Source organism: Camelus ferus, chromosome X, assembly GCF_009834535.1.
Source record: "Camelus ferus isolate YT-003-E chromosome X, BCGSAC_Cfer_1.0, whole genome shotgun sequence".
In the NCBI taxonomy this organism is placed as follows: Eukaryota; Metazoa; Chordata; class Mammalia; order Artiodactyla; family Camelidae; genus Camelus; species Camelus ferus.
In genome coordinates, this window is record NC_045732.1 from 56,667,162 (window position 1) to 56,692,056 (window position 24,895).

Sequence of the window (24,895 nt, forward strand, 5' to 3'; positions counted from 1 at the left end):
GTCTCATGCAATATTTTCATTTTATCTCAGTGCTCATGTGCATTGGAAAATATAAATTATTCAAGTTTCCTGGGTATCCTGAATTTTTATTAATGACATCTGGCATCTCTAAAAGTACTTATTTTTTGAAATAAGTCAAACCGAGAAAGAAAAATACCATATGATCTCACTTATATATGGAACTTAAAACAAACAAAACCAAGATCATAGATACAGAGAACAGATCAGTGGTTGCAAGAGGTGGAAGGTGGGTAAAATGGATAAAGGAGGTCAAAAGGTACAAACTTATAGTAATAAAATAAGTCATGGAGATGTCATGTACAGCATGGTGACTGCAGTTAACAATACTACATTGCATATTTGAAAGGTGCTAACAGAGTAGATCTTAAAAGTCCTCATCACAAGGAAAAAAGATTTTTTAGTAACTACCTTTGGTGACAGATGTTAACTAGACATTGTGGTGAACGTTTCACAATATACAAATATTGAAACATTCTGTTGTACGCTTGAAACTAAATAATGTTATATGCCCATTATACCTCAATTTACAAAAAAGAAAAAGAATTTATTTTCTCAAAGCTTTACCAGAACTTTATAGAATTACACTTAATTTTTCCATTTGAAGTAAAAGTTAATATCTTGTGATTATTTTAATTTGCTGACACTAGGAGTATTTTCATCTATCTTGGGCTACTATATTTCTTCTTCTGTGAATTGACTGTCCATATATTTAGCACATATTTTCTTTTGTTGCTTTTTAAAATTTTGTAGGTATCCCTTATTTATTCCAGGCATTTATCTTTAAATGTGTACACATTTTAAACTACTTGGTAATAAAAAAAGTTAGATAATTCATACCAATGCTAAGATCATTAACAGAAGAATGTAAAAGATAAATGTAGAAAATTGAACTAAAAAATAAACTAAGAGGTGAACATTTATCTGATCTAAAAGTAAGGAAGCTGTTTTAGGTGTATATCAGCAAAGGCAAGAGTCACAAAGGAGAACAGCTGGTTAGATTACATTAAAATAAACGTTTTCATATTAAAACACAAATGCAATTAAAAGCAAAATATATAGATGTAAAATACACACACACATATATATTAATCAAATTTACCAATATCTAAAGAGATACACTGCACAGGCAAGTTATGTAAAACAAGCCAAATATATATTTTAAAAGTCAAAAGGGCTAATAATCAAAGAAAATCAAAGTGAAATAACAACGTAATACTTTTTACTTATCATATCACCAGACTTTTAAAAATTATTACATACAGTGCTAACTTGATAAACTCCTCCTGAAGATACTTCTGCCAACCCACCCTTCTCCCCTGCCTTTTAAACATCTGTCTATCTTCATTTTATCCACTCTCTTTTGTTCAGTATAACTAAATCTGTTTTCTGACAAATCTGCTCAACAAATTTAATGCACTTATATTCTTTACTAAGGGATCATTTTTTTTATCATATTGGCAGTCAACTCCAAAGGTTTTTAAAAAAGTATTTACAACCATTTCTGCTTATTTCTGCCTGAAGGATTCTCATGTGTCCTATGTGGGCCACAAGGCTACTTATCACTCTCAAGTAGACACCCATTTTCCTTGCCAGGCATCATGTTCAAGTTAAACTACAGCTGTTCTACTATTTACTCTTCATCAGCACCCAATATTTTCTTTCATATATATATAATGAAGGGCTTTCATCTTGTCACTTGCCACACTCTGCTGCAAGCTGAGCCCCTCAGTTACAAATGACCTCAAGTGTCCTTCCATTTCTATCATGACATAAATATTTGGTTTGGGGGATCTTTCCATCTACAAATCATACTTGCTTCTTACTGGCGTGTTTCAGGGATCAGAGGAATACCTATGACTTCTTGGTGTGTAATGTTCAACAGATGTTCAACATTTGCTGCTTTAACTGCTCTCAAGAAGTTTAAAAGGTCTGAGATTTCACCCTACATCAAAAGTTAACAAGTTAGCCTGCAATAATTTCAGAGATACTGGCAGAAAACCCAAGACTCCTGCATCAGAGAAGAAAGATGTTATTACTACATCTTCACAACAATATCCCCAACATTGCCCAAGTCACATGGTGGGGAAAATAGTGTTGGGTCCAGGTGGATGCTGAGTACACAGTGAGCCTGTGCCAGAGCTGAGAAACTCTGAGCTTAAGAAACACTCAGAGTCATATATAGAAGGGCTGGTAGGAAACTTGCCCACCCTTTGTCCTAGAGGGAGGTGTTTTCTTTCACATACTGGACAGCAAACAAATCTGCCATCACTCCAGGGGAAGATACTGTATCTATTTTCCAAAGCTGTTTGCCATACACATATCCTTGAAAAGCCATCAATGCCTCTGTTCACAAGACATGCAGAAATATAGGAAAGACCCTTGGAGGACTGTCTCCCAACACCCATAATGTTCTAGTAAAAACAGAACACCTGAATTATTATCCAGGAGATGGATAGGAGGGGGTCTTCTTCCCTAGATGAAGTGTTGTCCAGTTTGAACTCAAAGAAGTATGTGTGTTACTGTCTCTAGAAACTTGACAATATGTGCTGTAGAAAACAAAGGAGAAGGCTTAGGATCAGGGAACCTGGTTTTGAGTTTTGGGTACAGTGTCTTGGGGCCAATTAGTAATGTTCTTTTTTGAAGCCTCAGTTTCATCACCTGTAAATAGGGATAAAGCTACTTATCTTAAGAAGTTAGCTCTATTCAATGGCAAAATAAATGTGGAAGACAACTCTCAATTTTTAAAGGTTTTATAAATGCTATTTGTCTGTGTATGTGAATATACTCATTCGTTTTTTCATTAATTTCTTTTAATAGATAATAGTTAATATAGATAATAGATAATAGTTCCCTAAGTTCATACTTCAAAAATTTAAACATGTAGCACCATTAGCTTCAAATGCTAAAATAAATACATTTATTCAGTATAAATTACAGTGACATGGCTATCTGTCTTCCTGTGATTGCCAGTTAACACTGAGAGTTTTGACAAGCTGAGTCCTCTGGATCGTTTTTAATTTTACTTTTTTTTTCAGTGTCTAACCATTTGGTGCTTTATTAATTTTATTTTTAAATTGAAATATATTTGACATATAACACTGTAAATTTAAGGTTTACAATGTGTTAATTTGATATAATTTCATACTGTACTGGTTGCCATGGTAGTGATAATGTGCTAGCATCACCATCATGTTATATAACCATCATTTCTTTTTAGTGACTGGAATGATTAAGTTCTAGTCTCTCAGCAAGTTTGACGGTTAAAATACAATATTATTGTCTATATTCACTATACTGTGCATTAGCTCTCTAGGGCTTATTTACTATTTGTTGCAAGTCTGTACCCTTTAAAGACCATCTGTCATATTCCTCCACCCTCTGTCCCTCGGTAACCACCATTTTACTTTATTTTTACAAGTTTGGCTTTTTTTAGATTCCACATATAAGTGACATCATACAGTATTTGTTTTTCTCTATCTAACTTATCTCACTTAGCATGTTTTCAATGTCCATCGATGTTGTCTCACATCCCAGGATATCCTCCTTTCTAGTGTAGATTCAATGCAATGACAATCAAAATCCCAGCAAGTTATTCTGTGAATATCGCCACACTGACTCTAAAGTTTTTATGGAGAGGACAAAAAACAAACAAACAAACAAAAAAAAACAGAATAGGGAACCCAATATTTAAGGAGAACAAAGCTGGAGGACTGACACTATTTGACTTCAACTTTCTATAAAGCTATAATAATAAAGACAGTGTGGTATTGGTGAAAGAATGGACAAATGGATCAACAGAACAGAATAGAGACCAGAAACAGACCCACATAAATATAGTCACAAGTGATCTTTCCCAAAGGATCAAAGGGCAACACAATGCAGAAAAGATCGTCTTTTCAAGAAATGGTACAGGAACAATTGCACATTTCGATGCAAGGAAAAAAATGAATCTAGATACAGATCCTACATCCTTCACAAAAAGCAATTTAAAATAGATTATAGACTTAAATATAAAGTGAAAACTATAAAAGTCCTAGAAGATAGCACAGGTGAAAAAGATAACCTTAGGTACGGTTATGCCTTCTTAGATACAACAGCAAAGGCACAGTTGGTCAAAGACATTGATGAGTAGAACTCTATAAAATTAAAAACTTGTGCTCTGTAAAAGACACTGTCAACAAAGTAGTAAGACAAGCCACAGACTGGTAGAAAATATTTGGAAAAGATATATGTGATAAAGAACTGTTATCCAAAATATACAAAGAACTCTTAAAGTAACAATGAAACAAACAAAGCGATTAAAAATGGAAAAAAAATCTGAACAGACACTTCACATAAGAAGATATCCAGATAAATAAGCAGGCAAATAAGCACATGAAGTTATTTAACACCATATGCCATTAAGGAATTGCACATTAAAACAGCAATGAGATAACCACCACACACTTATTATAATGGCTAAAATCCAAAGCACTGACAACACCTAATGCTGATGAGGATGCGGAGCTACAGTAAAACTCATTCTTTGCTGGCGGGATTGCAAAATTGTACATCCACTTTGGAATACAGTTTGGAGGTTTCTTACAAAACTAAACATATTCATACCGTATGACCCAGCAACCATGCTCCTTGATATTCACCCAAATGATTTGAAAATTTATGTCCACAAAAAAATTTGCACAGGAATGTTCATAGCCACTTTCTTTATAATTGCCAATACCTGGAAGCAATCAAGATGTCCTTCAACATGTGAATGTATAAACAAACTACAGTGCATCCATACAATGGAATATTATTCTGCAATAAAAAGAAATGAGCTGTAAAGCCACAAAAATATATGGAGGAACCCTAAATGCATATTGTTAAGTGAAATAAGCCAAACTAAAAAGGCTACATATTGTGTGATTCTAACTATATACATTTTGGAAAAGGCAAAATTAAGGAGACAGTAAAAAGATCAGTAGTTTCTGGGCATTCAGCAGAAAGAAGTGTGGGATGAACAGGTGAAGCACAAGGGATTCTTTTAGTATAGAGAAACCATTATATTACATTTGCCAAAACCTACAGAATGTGGAACACAAACAGGGAACTATAATGCAAACTATACACTTCATGGTTAATAATAATGTATCAAGATTGGCACATCAATTGTAACAAATATACCACAATAATGTAAGATGTTAACCATAGAGGAAAATAACGGAGAATGAGCTTAGGGGGGTATATGGAAACTCAGCGTACTTTCTATCCAATTTTTCTGTAAACCTCTAGCTAACTCAAAAAATAGCCTATTAATTTAAAAAAGAAATTAAGTACAGATATGTGCTATAATAATCTTGAAAATATTATCCTAAGTAAAAGAAGCCAGTCACAAAAAGCCAGGTATTTCATGAGTCCATCTATGTTAAATGCCCAGAACAGGAAAATCCATTTAGTAAACAGATTAGTTTGTCACAGTACAAGGAAAGGAAGAATTGGGAGTACCTGCTGAAAGGTATGGGGTTTCTTTTGGAGGTGATGAAAATGTTTTGAAATTAAATAGTGGTGATGCTTTCATAACCTTGTGAATATACGAAAAATCAACAAATTGTGTGTTTTTAACGGTGAATTTAATGGCAAGTGGATTACATCTCAATAATAATTTTTGGAAGATACCAACAGATTCTCTCCACCATCATAGATAAGGATAAATTGAAAATTATATTGAGGTCCCCATTTTTCAGTCTGTGGGGATATTGGGTCTCTAAAGTAAACATAAACAAAAGCTGAGTTTTTATACAAATTATACAATGTCCTGTGTGTGAGACTTTGGACAAGATATTTAATGTATTAAGCTTCCATTTAATCACCTGTAAATACCAGTTCCTATATCATAGGGTTGTTTGAAGGTTAAATGGAATAATATATATAATGGGCGCAGTACAATCTCTGAACATATTATTAAGTGTTCAATAAATATTAACTGCTATTGTAATTCCATGTAGTCCCATGCCTTTTGGGAGAACCTTGAAGACTAGAAAGAGGAACTACAATCAGATGGAATACATGACACATATACAGCTCATCTGTTTTTCTGATACATGGAGGTCAGTAGGTAGTGATACTAGTAGTCCTCTCCATAATTTGAGGTGCCTTTCCTATCTCACTGGACAACTCAGCAATGATAAAGGGCCAACTTGCCACCAACAACTTAACAAAGCACACTGACCATGGCTAACACTACCCTGCTCAGTTAAAAAGACCCCAAGAATCTAGGATTTCAGGCCTTTTTAACATCTGTATTATTTAATATAGGCTAATTCTGTGATAACAAATAGACAAAACATCTTATCACACAATTGGGCTTCAGCAAGTATATTTTTTCTTTCACTTAACAGTCCTAGGCAGCTTCTCTCCAGGTAGTAATTTAAGGACTTAGATGAAGGAGATTCTGCTATGTCCAACACAGGGCTTCAACAGACTGCCCAGAAGATGCCACTGTAGTCAACTGAAAGGGGAAAACCACAAAGAAGATCTGACATAAAAGGATTTCATGGGCCACACCTGGCTGTGGTACAAATGCATCCACTGGAGAAGGCTCCGTTACACAGCCACATCCAAAATCAAGGCAGGCAGAGAAATGCAGTCCAGCTGAATGACAAAGAAGAACAGAACAGATTTTGATGTACAACCGCAAGTCAGCTACAATTGCCAAAATCAGGAGAAAATTTTCCATATCTCAGAACAGGTGGGTAATCCTGGTATCACTGTACCAAATCGGTATGCTTCTTCTAGGTTCATAGAAAATCAGATTCAGTGACTGGTACACAGTTATCACTCAATAACAATTTATTGAACAAATGAATGAATTCATGAGAATAAATAATGAATCTGGGAGTGGAAGCCTGGAAAAAAAAACCCTAAAATTATCAAGGAGAAGTATGAGTCTTTCAGTTAGCATAATGACTAAGAAATATATGCACTCAGACTAACATGAATTCAAATCCTAGCTCTGCCACTTAATACAATAACAATGACAACAACAACAACACTTACTACTACTACTACTGCTGCTATTACTACTACTACAGAATCATGGAAACTTGTTGAATGTAGAACCTATCTTTAACTAAGAAACTAATGCTAATAATGTTTTTTTGAAACAATTACAGATTCAACGTACTTTAAAAATAGCCTCATTCCTACTCTAAAATCCTACGACAGTTCATTTTTTTTTCCTAGCTGGCATATGTTGTAACTTTTTTATATGATCTTGGAAATGTCTAGAGCCAGACCATTTGGTATGTGAGCAGAGAAAATCCTTCTAGCACAGCAGAGAGCTATCACTAGCAGCAGAATGACATTAAGAAGAATTATCTTTTATTGATGAAAAACAATTGTCCCCTGTCCACATTGTTAATTAATATTGATTTAATGTAGGGTTATTCATAATAAGAAAAGTACAGAAAATGAACTTAATTTATTAATTGTTCTCCCATTTCTTTTTTATTAGTTTGCCAGAAATGTATAACGTCAAGCATGCCTGTTGTTTTACCAAGTACATTTGACAGCATGATAATGCATTACATATTTTGTTATTCAAAAGACTTCAGAGTCTGTAATCTCTGCAAATTGAATTGAGTATCTCGTTTCATTTTAATTTTCCATCAAATTCAGTATTCAAGCAGCAGAAAGAAATAAAAAATTTGAGAATTAGCTGTCCTGTGTCTGTTAGATCTCATTTTCAGTCAATTCTTTGTGTATGGGTGTGTGTTTTTCAAGTAGCTTGTCTTTATAAAATGTTTTAAAACCTCTAAAAACTGTCATATTGTTCATCTCTCTGGGCATCTATATGCTAGTATTTATGCTTCCCCTGACAACTTGTCACAAGACTACAGTAGCTAGGGACACAGGGTATATTTCTTATAGCCATTAGGACTTAGAAACTTACTCAATAACTGTAACTGCTTAAAATGTTTAAAATCTCAAGTGTAGCACTGAAAATGTAATACTTCTCTGGTATACAAGCTTCAAAATACACAATTCCTCTGTAATGCAGTATCTGATATTTCCAGCAAATCATCATGGGGGACTTGTGGATCATGTTTTAATGGAAGAGAGGTCACATTCCAAACACAGACGTTAGGGTTATTGGCAAACATTTAAGAATGCTATCCCAGTGTTTTCTCCACAAGAACAGTTAAAAAGCCATAATTCTTTGAGGCCTTAAACATCATCTCAGGAAATATAAAGAGTCAGAGTAGAAGAATACTAATATACTTCTAAATTCTTAATTTGTAAAATTTTTTATAAAGTAGATGAATCATATGACATCCATAATTGAGTTGGTATCATAACAATCATACATTTAAATAACAATTATCAATTTAGAGTGAATTTAACATACTGTAAAAAATATTGTTTATGAACATTATTTCCTTTGATTCATATAACTTTTAAATATCAAACTAAAAATCAACACCAGTATCTTTATTTACAGATAAGAAAATAACGACCAAAAGTTTCTCCCCAATATTCCATAGCTTGTGTCAGTATCAGAGCACAAAGACCAGGTCTTCTGACATTTTATTCTACTTGGGAGTATAGAGTACATTCAGGTAAAAAAGAGGGAGAAAAATATCCATGATTTGTCAGCATAAATTTTGTGTGTCTGACTCCATGATAATGAAGATGGGTAACTGGGTCATAGAAAGTGATGAAATACTCATACATTAAACTATTCTAAAATTATTTAATACTGTACTTATGCAACAACTTAATGAATGATTTAATGGTAGTTATTTAAGCATTGAACACCTGCTGCGATTAAGGTCAGTGGCAGTCCTTTCAGATTTCCTAGGAAAACACTGCTGGGGAAACCTCCCAGGAAATGAAGAGTGAAAAATAGTATAAACTATGAATAAAAAATAAAAATAAATCAACAAAACAAAACATACTCATAAATTTCCCAAGAGGCAGACTTGGTGACAGGTTTAGTTGAATCAAGTACTGCAATCAAATATGATTGATGAAATACAATGTGACGTACTGAAGGAAAATAATTATCATAGGGAAAATCAGCACTCTCAAAAACAAACAAACAAACTTTTAACAGCCTTTCCTCACAATGTTTTTAATATGTTTTCCTCTGTATGAAAAATTCAACTGCAAAGGTCCATGCATGATGTAAATCATCTTTGTATCTTCTCATATATTCTTATTATTTAATGTTATATGTCCTAGTAGACTGGTGTTAAATAAACAAACAGTACTGTTGCAAGGGTTATATAAGTCAGTTAATTCTTCTAAATTCCTGTGTCGTCCCCAGTTTTTCCATCTGGGGACCAGTGTGATGTGTAGCTTCAAATATGTTTACAGTTGGCCCTTGAACCACTCAGGGGTTAGGAGCACCAAATCTTCCTCCCCTGAACTGGAAAATGTGCCTATAACTTTACAGTCAGCCCTCTGTATACAAGGTTCTGCATCCATGGATTCAACCAATTGCAGATCATGTAGTACTGTAGTACATATTTATTGAAAAAAAAACCCATGTATATAAGTGGACCGAACAGTTCAAAGCCCTGTTGTTCAAGGGTCAACTGTATATCAAAACAAAATGAAAATACCTATACAAAGGATTTTGTGTATAACATTAGGATTATTCATTCACAAGGTAATAATTATTTTTATATAAATACTCTCATTTCCAACCCTTTTTTAAAGCTATCACATTCTAGCTAAAGGGAAACATGTTCCTTTGGAAGAAAGTCTTTATACCAACACTTGAATCTAAATTTTTAAAAAAAGAGTGCACTCATGCAGATACTAACAATGTGTAGTTACCTTCCATAAATATGTGTTGTTACCCTCCTTACTACCATAACAATATCTAAATCTTGATGGTTAACAAATCAAGTTGTGAGAGAATGCTAAGAACGTAGAAGACGACAGACAACCTCTGAAAAGAAACGTGAAGTAAACTGACAAATTCACCACCTTCCCTTAGACTCATTTAACAAAACTTCTCTTAACTGCCTATTTTTGACTATACATATTAACCCACAGGAAATACTAAAGGAAATATTAAAGAAAGTGGATAAAAATTTGTGTGTGCCAGTGTGTATCCACATCCTCCTATACCTTCTGTGGCAGACACTGTTAGCCATCTACCCAAGAGTCATTTACCCATTTTTCTTCCTCAAAAGTATCAGCTGTAAATCCCTTGATCTCAGGGATAGTGGTCCCACTCTTAGAGTAGTGGTAGGCACATGATCCAGTTCTGCCCAATAAAAATATAAAGAGACATTTGCTGGGGAAGGAGTACTTTTAAAAAATCATTTCCTCCCTGATATAAGATGGGCATGGAAGAAGACATTTTGTTCCATGCCTCTGCCCCTTTCCTGCCTTTAAGCACAGTTCAGAAAATGTAATAGATGCAGTCATTGTATCCATACCATGACCATGAGACAAAAGCCAATAAAAATACAGAGAGAACTATCCAAAGCCCTGACCTCATTAACATAATAAACTGGTGCCAGAATCTTACTCTCTGACTTGTTTATTGGAAAGATTCCTCTTATTTAAGGCACTAAGAATGGGCATTCAATTTCTTATACCCAATATATTACTAAATTAAACCCTCTTCTAGTCTTTCATATTATTTTTTTCCTCTACTGTTACCAATAGAGTATTTCAGGTGACCAAGATAAGGAGGCAAAAATATCTAAACATGGTTCTGCTTCAGCTGGACTGAGGCAAAACACTTGTGATAAGATTAAGAAGAGGATTATAATGTTGAAGGAAAATAAGCAGTTAAGAATGTGAGTAGACAGTGTGTCAAGTGTAGAGAATAGAATGGTGAAGGCTTAATGTGTGTGTGCTGGGTTGTCTCTACAATGCTACTTAATAGAGTGTGGCAGGGATAATATTCTTTAATAGCACCCCAGCACCCTGGTATCAAGCATATGTTGTTTACAGCATTTGTTCCAAGTAGTTGATACTCAGGCTGTATTGATTGTTAATCACTTTGAATATGGAACAATGAATTGTGGCAAACAGTGACTGACTTGAACTAAGAAAAGTCTAGAAGTTGTGGTATATTTATACAATGGAATACTACTCAGCCATAAAAAAGAATAAAACCATGCCATCTGCAGCAACATGGATGGACCTGGAGATCATCATTCTAAGTGAAGTAAGCCAGAAAGAGAAAGAAAAATACCATATGATATCATTCATACGTGGAATCTAAAAAGAAAAAAAAAAGAGACACAAATGAACTCATTCACAAAACAGAAACAGATTCACAGACATAGAAAACATACTTATGATTATCAGCAGGGAAAGGGAGTGGAATGGGATACATTGGGAGTTCGAGATTTGCAGATACTAAGTACTATATAAAATAGATAAGCAAGTTTCTACTATACAGCACAGGGGACTATATTCAACATCTTGTAGTAACCTATAATGAAAAAGAATATGAAAATGAATATATGTATGTATACGTATGATTGAAACATTATGTTGCAAACCAGAAATTGACACAACATTGTAAACTGACTATACTACAATAAAAAAAGAAAAAAAGGGCCGGCTATCTGCAGTCTATTCGGTGCGGTCATGTCTGTACTGACTCTGCTACTTCTGAGGGGCCTGACAGGCTTGGCCTGGAGGCTCCCGGTGCCATGTGCCCAGGTCCATTCCAAGCTTCTGCAGGAGTAGCTCGGGACCATGGATATTGCCATTGGGCTCACCTCCTGCTTCTTGTGTTTCCTCCTGTTGTCAGGCTGGGTCCTGTCACACCTGGACAGCTACAAGAAGCAGGAGTGAAGGGAGATGTCCTCCGCCTCACCCTGTGACCTGACCACCCCCAGCCTGTCCTGATCATGTCTGCTGCATTCCTGGCTGGCCTCCCCTGGATCATGTCCTTCAGTTATACTGACCTCTTCTGCAGTCATGACCTCTCCATTTCTCCATGGTGACATCCTGGGACCACATATTATCAGTTTATAAGGCCCTGCTCTGTAGGGCCCACCTTGTAACAATAAAGTCTATCTATTTAAACCCTGCTTCAGAAACTCAAAAAAAAAAAGAAAAAAAAAGTCCAACCAAAGACTTCGCTACAGTTCAGTATTGAAAGAAAATCCCAAATCAAAAGAGCAATTACACTTGCTATTACTTGCTTTATTTCCATTTCCTCATTTTGAGAAACCAATGCTTCTGCTTTTGTGAAGCCAAAGTAACTAACAATAGAGATCAATCAAGATGGTAAAGTAAGAGGATGTGGAGCTCATCTCCCCCAGCAAACAAATCTAGATGTGAAACAATTCTCACTGAAAATTAGCTGGAAACTGGCAGAAAGACTCCAGTATAATCAAGGTTGTAAGAAAGATACACATGTAATCAGGTAGGAAGTGAAGAAAAGAGATCAGATTAGGATCTGTGCCCCTGGGAGAGGACCTAAGGAAAAGAAAGATTACACAAGATACCCATCCTGAGTAGTGAGATTTGAGAGACAAAGATTGGATGAGTTGTGAGAGTCAAAGATTGGATGACCTAGTCTTGAGGGCATGATGAAAATAGAAACACAATACCCCAAAATATATGGGATGTAATGAAAGCAGTTCAAAAAGGGAAGTTTATAGTGATACAGTCCTTCCTCAAGAAACAAGAAAAATTTGAAATAAACAACCTAACCTACAACCTAAATGAATCAGAAAAAGAACAAAGCCCAAGGTCAGCAGAAGGAAGGAAATAATAGAGATCAGAGAGAAAATAAATAAAATAGAGATAAAAAATAGAAAAGATCAATACTACTAAGAGTCAGTTTTTTGAAAAGATAAACAAAATTGACAAACCTTTAGGCAGGCTCATCAAGAAGAAAAGAGAGGATTCAAATAAACAAAACAAGAAACAAAAGAGGAGAAATAATTGATACAACAGAGATACAAAAAAATAAGAGAATAATACAAAGAGGTATATGCCAACAAGTTGGACAACACTGAAGAAATGTACCAATTTCTAGAAACATACAACCTACCACTGAATCAAGAAGAAACAGGCAATTTGAATAAGCTGATCACTAGTAGTGAAACTTAATTGGTAATTTTAAAAATTCCCATCAAACAAAAGTTCAGAACTGGACAGCTTCACAGAGGAACTCTACCAAACACATAAAGAAGAGCTAATACCTACCCTCCTCAAACTATTCCAAAAAACTGAAGGGGATGGCATACTCCCAAATTCATTCTAAGAGAATGTCATTATTCTGATATCAAAACAAGACAAAGACACTGCAAAAAAATAAAAGTACAGGCCAATATTACCGAGGACTATAAATTTAAAAAATCCTCAACAAAATATTTAGAAACCAAATCCAACAATATATAAAAAGAGTCATACACCATGACCAAGTTGGATTTATTACAAGGACACAAGGATGGTTCAACATTCATGCAGCAATTGATGTGATAATATACCACATTAACAAAAGGAAGGCTAAAAAATCACAAGATCATCCCAAAAGACACAGAAAAAGCATTTGACAGAATTCAATATCCATTCATGATTAAAAACTCTCATTAAAGTGGCTATACAGAGAACATATCTCAACACAATAAATGATAAATGATAAACCCACAGTTAACATCATACTCAACAGTGAAAATAAAGCCCTTCCTCTAAATTCAGGAATAAGAGAAGGATGCCCACTCTCACTACATCAGTTTAACATGCTATTGAATATCCTAGCCATAGCAATCAGCCAAAAATAAATAAATAAATAAATAAATAAATAAATAAATAAATAAATGGCATCCAAATTGGAAGGGAAGAAGTAAAGCTGTCACTATTTGCAGATGACATGATACTTTATATAGAAAAACCTAGTCTCCACACCAAAACTATGAGAACTAAAAAATGAATTAAGCAAACTTGTAGGATACAAGATGATATACAGAAATTTGTTGCTTTTCTATATACTATTAATGAATTATCAGAAAAAGAAAGTAAAAAATAATCCTGTTTAAAATCACATCAAAAAGAATAAAATATTTAAGAATAAATTTAATCAAGGAGGTAAAAGATCTATATTCTAAAAACTATAAAAAACTGATAAAGGAAACTGAACATGATACAAAGAAATGGAAAGATATCCCATGCCCTTGTATTGGAAGTGTTAATGTTAAAATGGCCACAGTACACAAGGCAACCTACAGATTTAATGCAATCTCTATCAAAATACCCAGGACATTTTTCATAGAACTAGAACAAATAATCCTAAAATTCATATGGAACCACAAAAGACCCCAAAATGACAAAGCAATCTTGAGAGACCAAAGAAAGTTGGAGGTATCACTCTCCCACACATCAGACTACACCATAAAGCTACAGTAATCAAGACATATGATACAGGCACAAAAAAACTGACTCAAAGACCAATGGCACAGAAGAGAGAGCCCAGAAATAAACCCATGCATCCATAGTTAACTAATATATGACAAAGGAGCAAGAATATAGAATGGAGAAAAGATAGTGTCTTCAATAAATGGCTCTGGGAAAACTGGACATCTACATGTAAAACAATGAGATTAGAATATTTCCTCACATCATATACAAAAATAAACTCAAAATGGTATAAAGACCTAAAGTAAGACTTGAAACCACAAAACTAGAAAAGACAGATGTAGAATACTCTTTGATATACATCATAGTATTTTCTGGATCTGTCTCCTAAGGCAAAAGAAATGAAAGCAAAAATAAACAAATGGGACCTAATTAAACTTAAAAGCTTTTGCACAGCAAAGGAAACCATCCATACAATGAAAAGACAATCTATGGAATCAGAGAAAAATATTTGCAAATGATGTGACTTTCAAGGGGTTAATATCCAAAATATATAAACAACTCATACAACTCAGTATCAAAAAAAAAAAAAAAAACTACCCAATCAAAAAATAGGTGGAAGAGCTGAATAGACATTTTTCCAAAGAAGACATACAGATGGCTAACAGGCACATGAAAAGATGCTCACCATCACTAATAATCAAGGAAATGCAAACCGAAACCACAACGAGATACAACCTCACACCTGTAAGAGTGGTTATCATCAAAAAGTCTGCAAATAACAAATGTTGACAAGGATGTGGAGAAAAGGGAATCTTGTACACTGTTGGCAGGAATGTAAACTAGTGCAGCCACAATGGAAAACAGTATGGAGGTTTCTCAAAAAACTGAAAATAGAACTACCACAGTACCCAACAATTCCACTCCTGGGTCTAATACCAAAGAAAATGAAAGCTCTAATTCAAAAACATACCTGCACCCCAATGTTCATAGCAGCACTATTTACAATAGCCAAGACATGGAAGCAGGCTAAGTGTCTATCGACAGATGAATGAAGGAAATGTGTTGTATATATATGTATGTGTGTACACACTTATATACACACACAGAGATGCACACACTGGAATATTACTAAGTCATACAAAAGAATGAAATTCTGCCACTGTAGCAACATAGATGGACCTAGAGATTATTGTGCTTAGTGAAATAAGTCAAATAGAGAAAGACTAACACTGCATGATATCACTTGTGTTGAATCTAAAAAATAAAACAAACGAATGTATACAGCAAAACAGAAACAGATATACAGACACAGGAAACAAACAAGTAGTTACTAGTATAAGATTAAGAGATATAAACTACTATGTAAAAACAGATATGCAGCAAGGATAAATTTAGAGCATAGGAAATTATAACCATTATCTTGTAATAACTTTTAATGGAGTATAATCTGCAAAAATACTGAATTACTATCCTGTATACCTGAGACTAACATAATATTATAAATCAACTATACTTCAGTTAAGAAAAAGGAACCTACAATAAATTACTCTCAAAAGTGAAGTTTAAAAGGATAAAGTAAATGGGGAAATCTCAAACAAGATTATAGCACGCTGTCCCTTTCCCCCTCTTTCAGGTTTGCATTAGTAAACACAGCCATGGCAAACTATCTTTACAAATTATTTCTAGTGTATCTCAGCAAATACTGCCTTCAACAAACCAGTAAGTAAATGGTGTTCTTCAGGACCACACTGTTGTCTATTCCTTTTTTGGTATTCAGTGAATACCAATTATATATACTTTTGTACGGAGTTACTCTGAGTTACATTACAATACACTAGTTCATAATTAGCATTAATAGGGTCAACTAAAACAGCAACTGAACCTGATGTCATTAAATACAGAAGAGCGGTAATCATCTCAGTATCTTACTCCAATTACTCTGTCAAAGTTCTCACATATCATACTGTATGAAACCATGACTTCATGGGATTGTAAAATACTCAATATAACTGGACAGTTTAAGTGGAAAATCATGATAAATAGAAATGTTAATTTAATTTATAACATATTTATGATTTTTTTGCAGTAACAGCATTTCAAATAAACTTAATGTACTTTAGCAGCTAATGGAGTTTTATTCTATCAGAAAGTATCCCAAAGGAGTACAGTCAGTATATAATAATACTCATATTCAGAGAGCTAGTTCAATTATTTTAATACTGCTTTTTCAACACCCTTTTGTCTTTTAGAATACATACACACAGAATTATTAGATGCCACATATATAGTAAAGAAAATGCAACCATGATTGTTAGGTGAACTCACTTGGGTTATTTCCTTTAAAACATTGCTAAATTGGATATTAATACAAAGAATGTTTTTATTAACTCTAGCAAAGTTGTTAAAACCCTGGGTGCCTGTTAAGTATAAAATGAGCAACAATTCAAGTATGTGGATAATTTCCAGTGATACCATTGTATACTCAAACACATATTTAAATTACTTCATAAAGTAATCCAACCCCTAGATAATACCCCCATACTATACATATTTAAATATATCTTCAAGATATTTTTTGTTTGGTCATATTTCCATATGGGTTGCTAAAGTATGAATCAATGGAAATAAATAAATAAATTCCATTTTTTCCCTAAAAAGAGATGTCTTGACTTATAACTAATCTATTATCATTTACTTTGAACAAGAAAGATTAGATCAAACAGAAATACGTAGTTGGGTCTTGACAACAAATAAAAAGGTTTAAAAAATCATACAATCCACTCTATTTCAGTGCCTCACTCTAACGGGACATACTCAAAATCACTCAAATGTTGGCCATCTGATCTTGTGCTCTTACAAACAAGCCTCCCATATCCTAAATTGTGTCTCAGTTGTGTATGGAACTTCCTTATTTCCTCTAGCTCTCCCAGGTGATAAGGAATACTTTCCACTCTATCCTCAAAATTAGGCTTGCTTCAGAGGTTCTTGGAAATCCACCGAATAATAACACATCTGGCCTTAATTTCTACATCAGTCAATTAACTGCATTAATCCCCAAAGACCTTTGGGGCAGAAAGACTTGTTCAGTTTGTTTTGGAGTGTATTTTACTGCTCATTAAAGAGGACATTAAAATTTAGTAGTCTCATTACCAACATATAATTGGATTTATTCAAATTAAATTCTATACAATGTAACACTAATGGACCCCTCGTGTCACTGAAATACTTCTATTCAGGGTTATGCTGTCACAAGGGAAGTGGTGTACCCTAGTACTAGACAGACACAGGACAGGGTCAGGGGAGGCACAGGCTGTTGCTATAAATGGATGCTAGGAGACAACTGTCAAAATTCATTTACCAGTTGGTGAGCACTAAAGTGCTCACTTTTATAAGGACAGAGTGAGCATGGAGTTGTTCCTCTGTTTCTGAACTGATAATGTTCTGCTAGTTACCACCTTCTAAGTCCCTGAAGCATATCTCAGAACATAGCTGGAATATAGTGAGATCCTTTTGGACATAGTTTTTGATAGCTGGTGATACTTTGATATACATGGCAGAAATAAAAAGGATTACAGTAGTAGAGCACATGGAAATCTAGAACAGCAAAATCATCACTTGGGATCCAAGTAATTAAGATCCTCAATGTTTAGATCATTTTTTCTCATGCTCTAATTTGAGAAGAATGTGGGAAATTTTTAAAAAGACGAAAGAAAATAAAAATCTCACATAAGGTTTCTTGAATAACAGGCATAAAAGGCCTGAAAATAAGGCTCTGGGAACTGCCTTTTGGCAGGAAGCAGTACAAGATAGATGGTAAGTGGCATGTGGCAGGAAGACCGTAATGAAGACATTACAATAATGCAAGTATGAGTTTATAAACAGCTGTATGAGGGTGGGTAACGTAAAGAATGGAGAAAAAATCCGAGAGAGATTTAAAAGAAAAATATAGAGAACTCAGTGAGAAATTGTACATAGAAAAAGAGGAGATTAATCAGTTAAAATACCTTCAAACTAGAAAGAGAAAAAAAAAAGAGACCTACAAAAGATTTTTTTGGCTATTTGGGGTCTTTTTGTGGTTCCTTATAAGTTTTGAAATTGTTTGCTCTAGTTCTGTGAGGAATGTCACGAGAATTTTCATGGGAGTTGTGTTGGATGTGTGGATTGCTTTGGGTAGTATAGGCCATTTTGGTAGTGTTGATTCTTCCAACCCAAGAGCACAAGAAATCTTTCCATTTCTTTGTGTCATTTCAATTTTCAGAGTATAAGTAACCTCCTTGGTTAGGTTTATTTCTAGGTATTTTGTTGTCTTTGACATAATGAAAATGTCTCTGCTGGTTATAAAATTCCAGTTTTTGAAGTGAAAAAAAAAATGTGAATGAAGGGCTGCAAATGGCAAAATACCCTTCTTTTTTATGGGTGAGTTGTATTCCATTACATACATATATATGCTGCATCTCCATTATCTATTCAACTACTGATGTGCACCTAGGATGCTTCCATATCTTGGCAATTATAAATAATGTTGCTGTTAATAGCAGGGTGTATGTATCTTTTTGAATTAATTCTTATTTTGTGGTTGGCTTTATTCCTTTGATAACTATGTAAGTTTAAAAAGCTAAAGCTCTAAACATTCTTAGAAACAATGAACAGTACATATACGTAAATTTAAAAATATACGTGCAGTGAAAAAAAAAAAAAAAAAAGATCTATCAAGCCATGAAAGACATGGAAGAAACTTAAAAGACATATTACTAAATGAAAGAAGCCAGTCTGAAAAGGCTACAAACTGTACAATTCTAACCAAATGACGTTCTGGAAAAGGCAAAGCTACAGAAACAATAAAAAATGATTGGAGTGTATTTTATGGTTTCCACGGGATTGGGGAGAGGGAGGGAGGGAGGAATGAACAGATGGAGCACAAGGGATTTTTAGGCCAATGAAAGTACTCTGTATGATACTATAGTGGTGGCTACATGTCATTACGCATTTGTCAAAACCCATAGAATGTACATCAAGAGTGAACCCTAATGTAAACTATGGACTTCGGTTGATAATAATGTGCCCATGTTGGTACATCAATTATAACAAATATGCCACACTGATGAGGGATGTTGAGGGGAGGGGAGTAAATATGTGTGGGTGGGGAGGGCTAATGTGTGAACTCTGTATTTTCTGCTCAATTCTGTTGTGAACCTGAAACTGCTCTAAAAGAATAAAGTCTATTAAAAAAATAATAAAATTAAATAAAATACCTTCAAACCATCTAGCCTGGAAAATGGAAAGAGTAACAAAGTGTAGACAGAAACTGGAAGTTGATGTTAAGGGAAAGTAATTTCAGTTTCCAACACTTTGAATATGAGACGTCAGTGTGATATTCAGGCTATGTCTATTGGCTATGTCCCGTACAGTACTGCAGTGCATGTAAGAGCTCATGCCTATGTTGATTTGGGAGACACTTGCATGGAGCAGTAGCAAAGAATGTAGTTTGGTGCAGCCAATATGGAAAACAGTATGGAGATTCCTTTAAAAACTAAAAATAGACTTATGATATGATCCAGCAATCCTACTCCTGGGTATATATCTGGAGGGAACTCAAATGCAAAAAGATACATGCACCCCAATGTTCATAGCAGCACTATACACAATAGCCGAGACATGGAAGCAACCTAAATGTCCATCAACAGATAAAGAAGCTGGGGTGTATTTATACAATGGAATACTACTCAGCCATAAAAAATAAAAAATAATGCCATTTGCAGCAACATGGATGGACCAGGAGATTGTGATACTAAGTGAAGTAAGCCAGAAAGAGAAAAAATATATCATATGATATCACTCATATGTGGAACCTAAAAAAATGACACAATTGAACTTATTTTAAAACAGAAACAGACTCACAGACATAGAAAGCAAACTTATGGTTACCAGGGGGGAAACGGGGTAGGAAGGGATAAATTGGGAGTTTAAGATTTACAGGTACTAACTACTATATATAAAAGTGATAAACAAGTCTCTGCTGTATAGCACAGGCAACTATATTCAATAATCTCTTAGTAACCTATAATGAAAAAGAATATGAAAAGGAATGTGTGTATGTATATGTATGAGTGAAACATTACGCTGTACACTAGAAATTGACAGAGCATTGTAAACTGACTATACTTCAATAAAAAAAAAAGGAACAATAGTGAGCGAGGTATGGAGTTTAGGGCATAATCAATTAAGTGGTACAGTGTGAAGAAGATGTAAACAAAGGATACAAAAATGGAGTGGCAAGAGAAATAGGAATATCAGGAAAGTAAAATGCCATCACACTCAAGGAATATGCATGTTCTTCGGAAAAGTGGGAGTGGCTAGAAATACTGAGAAATACAGAAACATTTACTAGATTTAGCAAGACCACTAGTAATTTTTGAATGAATTGGCGGTAGAATTCAGTCAGCTGGAACTTAACAGAGAATGAGTGTATAGGGAAAGGAAGAGACGGGAAGTGTTTGGCAGTGAAATGAATTACAGTTTAGATAAAAGCTAGAAGAGGCAAGAATCATTTAGGTCATTACGACTATCACCAAGTCCTTAGAAAAAAATATAAGCAAGTATATTTATTAGATCACCACATTTTATTAGAAGACAAAGTCAGTGATTTGCTTTCTGAAAGGTTCTGTTAGAGAAGTTTAAATTATGTATCTCAGGTGCAATGCTAAAAATAAAACCATGTTTTCTTGGAAATAGTGTCTGTAAGGAAGATTGTTTCATATGTTAAGAGAACAAGGTAGAAATAATTGAATGAGTGAACAAAGAGAAGAAAATGCACTGCAAAGAAGATATATATATATATTTATTCTACTCTTCATTTAACAAGATAAAGCTTGCCCTTGAAAAACACAGGTATGAACTGCATGGGTCCACTTATACATGGATTTTTTTTCAATAAATGTATTGGAAAAAATTTTGGAGATTGGCAACAATATGAAAAACTTGGCAGATGAATGATATAGCCTAGAAATATTAAAAAAATAAGAAAAAGTTAGTATATCATGAATGAATAAAATATATGTAGATGGGGGAGGGTATAGCACAGTGGTAGAGCACATGCTTAGCATGCATGAGGTTCTCGGTTCAAACCCTAGTACCTCCATTAAAGATTAGTAAATAATTAATTTAAAAAAAACCTTTAAATACAGTAAGTCATTAAAAATAGGTAGATACTTGCTATCATTTACTACCAAAATTACATAAATCTATTATAAAAAGTTTAAACTTATTGAAATGTATGCACACAAATAAAGGCCGTACTTGGCACCATTAAATACACTAGGCTATCAAAATGCAATCATACTGCTGCTTCTTTGTTATCAATGCATGAATCGGTATACCTGTAAATACATATAAATTTCTTTTCACATTATCTTTTCATTTTCAACATCTAGTGATAGTAATACAGATAACATCTACAGGGTTTTGTATCATATAAGACAATATTGATGCAGGTACTGACAGACAACTTCATCTTGGAAACAGATGATGTAAACTTACCAATCAATAAAGGCAATACAGTACTGTAAATGTATTTTCTCTTCCTTATGATTTTCTTAGTAACATTTTCTTTTGTCTAGCTTATTTTATTGTAAGAATACGGTATATAATACATATACAAAATATGTGTTAATTGACTATGTTATTGTTAAGGCTTCTGGTCAACAGTAGTTAAGTTTGGGGGGAGTCAAAAGTTATACGAGGATTTTTGACTGTACTGGGGGAGGGGTCACTGCCTCTAACCCCCACATTGTGCAGGGTGAATTGTATTTTAACAACCATAAACAACACACTGTATTGTTTCCTTTACGGAAGTCTCCTTGTCAAAGGATAATTTTCACAAAAAAGATAAAATCATGACTCATATAGATATGAAATGAGCACATTTTAAGGATATTATGTAACCCATTAATGAGGAAACTGCTAAGATGTCACAACTAATTCAAAGGAGAATAAAAGGGACACATTCATACTCCAATACTGGACTGAACGGGCAAATGGAGACAACTAACTTCTTCAGCAGTGGGACAGGGATTCAAATTCAATCTCTGAAACAGAATCTGGATTTCTATAGTTAGGAGTTATTTTCATTTTATCTGTTAGCTATAATTCCCAGCATTGTAATGCAGCTCTTATCAGAATCAGATAACTCAGAAAGCTGTGTACTCTAGACAATACATAATTTTCCAATACATGCAAATGTCTGCCTATATCCTTTAGAGGCTAGACTCTAGTTCCAAGATGCTGTAATTATTCAAAACAGTTTCATAATCTCTCATTTATATTCCTCAAGAATCCATGGAACACTTTTTAGAGTACTATTGGTGATGTCATCATTGTCATTTGAGGGTTTACATGATTACTGAAAAAAATCAAAAGTTATAATGCCATGTCTTTTGAAAAAGATACATGATCCAAGCCTGAAATGCCACTGTAATAAGAATGTTTTGGATGACCATGCAAAGATTTGAATGAAAATTCTAAAAGAAGAATTTCAAAAATATTTTAATATACTTACATGGAAAAAAAACTCAAAAATATTTTAATATACTTGTATGGAAAAAAAATTACCATTACACTCAACCAAACTATACTGGCTTCATAATAGGTGCTGCACAAGTATGTATGCAATGAAAGATGAATTCATATTCTGGTCCTGAAAAATAAAATCAAGATATTATTGGTGGCATCACATCCCTCTCTGTTTCTCCTCTTTCTACGGTGTACACCTAGAACTAGTACTTAGTAACAGTGTTTTACTGGTGGACATAAATAAATCATTCATTGGTGTTCCATGACACTTCACAGAAGAAATAAAAATACTGTGCAGTTACTAATTTCCTACATTACTAGTTACCATCTAGTATTGAATATAATATGGTTGTTTGCAAATAACTCAGAACTATATAAACAATATTAGGACTGATTTCCTCATTCTCATTCATTGTAATTTCCATTGTTCAACTAAGATCTTTTTTTGCCAGGTAATATCTATATCTGCTTACTTACTCTGCTGAATTTACAAAAACATTAATTGTGATTTGAGATAGTGAAGTTTATACTGCAGTCAATTACTTAATAAGCATTTATTGATTTTCCATGCCATGGTATGCATTCTACTGTGCTAGGTGAAGCATAACAAAACAAACAAGTAAGAAAACAAACAACTAAAAAACGTCTAATTCATGGTCCCCAACTCAATGAGTTCACAATTTTACTCAGGTGAAAAAATTTGCATACATATAATAATTGGAATACAGTTAAGTAGAGTGATGCAGATAACAGTGAAATTATTAAGAAGAAAATATCTGGAGTAGGTTGAAGTCATCAGGAAGGCAGCATAAAAACAGAGAAAATCATCAAGAACAAAAAAAGTAAGTAATGGACAACGGACTGTTGAATTAGTCAAAATGATTGCAGTGACTTGTTAGATGAAATACTTCTCTGCATTTTACCTAGAAATATCCAGCTATTTGGGAAATGCTATTCAAATCTCTTGTATTAATGCTGATTATTGGAATCCATTGACACCAATAACACTCAGGTACCAGTTTGGTTTATTTATATCCTTGCTATATAGTTCACTAGGCCATTGACAGTTGAGGGAGAGATATCAATGTTATTCTATGGGGGCATTCTGAAGTGTCTGCAACAGCACTCATAAGCTGTAACTATTCCTCTGCTGATCTAGAAGTTGTCATGCGAAAACACTTGAGTGAAATTTGGCTTGAAATAGAACATTAGTTTGAAAAGAAGACTGTCACTTAAGATACTCCCTGGTGAAATACTTTAACATGTATACAACTGCTAACGTGTTTCATTCTGATCTGACAGCTACCAACTGCAAAATTCTCTAAAATTAAAAATTCCTTCTGTGTATTGGTTTTGACCAAAGACTATAGTTAAGTAAAATGAGAGAAAATTACTTCTAAAAGATTTGCATTGGAGTAAATTTCAGTGATGCATTAAATGAAAACTTTCATCAAATATGAAATGCGTGTGTGAAAATATAACCTATCCATTGTTTTATGGACTCACAGTTCTTCCAAATATTTCACAGTTATGGACTTAAAAATCCATTGATTTCAATTCTGAGTTTGATGAACCAAATCTGGCAGGTTTATGTTCACTTCCATTCCCTGAAGGCTAGCATTCCTTGGGCTAGAGAACTCCAGCAGAGTGGAGAAGCTCTCTATAAATGCATGCACCTTAGAATTCAACATCAGAGTGTTCAGTGCCTCCAAAGTTACAAAAGTCTTTTAAAGAAACGGAAAATAAAGGATTGCACTTGACGAAAACAGAAAAGTTGGATTGTGGTATCTTGTGATTCCCAGGGCGATGTGGGAAAACATGAATGAAGAAAAAAAAAGTCTAAAGATTCAGGATGCTCCAGATTTGTGTGCCATTTCTAATCATGTAGATTTGGGCAAGAACTTCATGCATGGTTTTCCCAGGGTGCCCAATTGAAGGTACAAATGGGGGCTGAAATCCAGACAGCTCCACTCACCAA

At 34.1% G+C, this 24,895-nt stretch overlaps 1 pseudogene; it reads left to right on the plus strand.

The window, feature by feature from the left end:
• Positions 1-11,622: 11,622 nt before the first annotated feature.
• On the plus strand, positions 11,623-24,895 carry LOC116661827 (annotated as a pseudogene).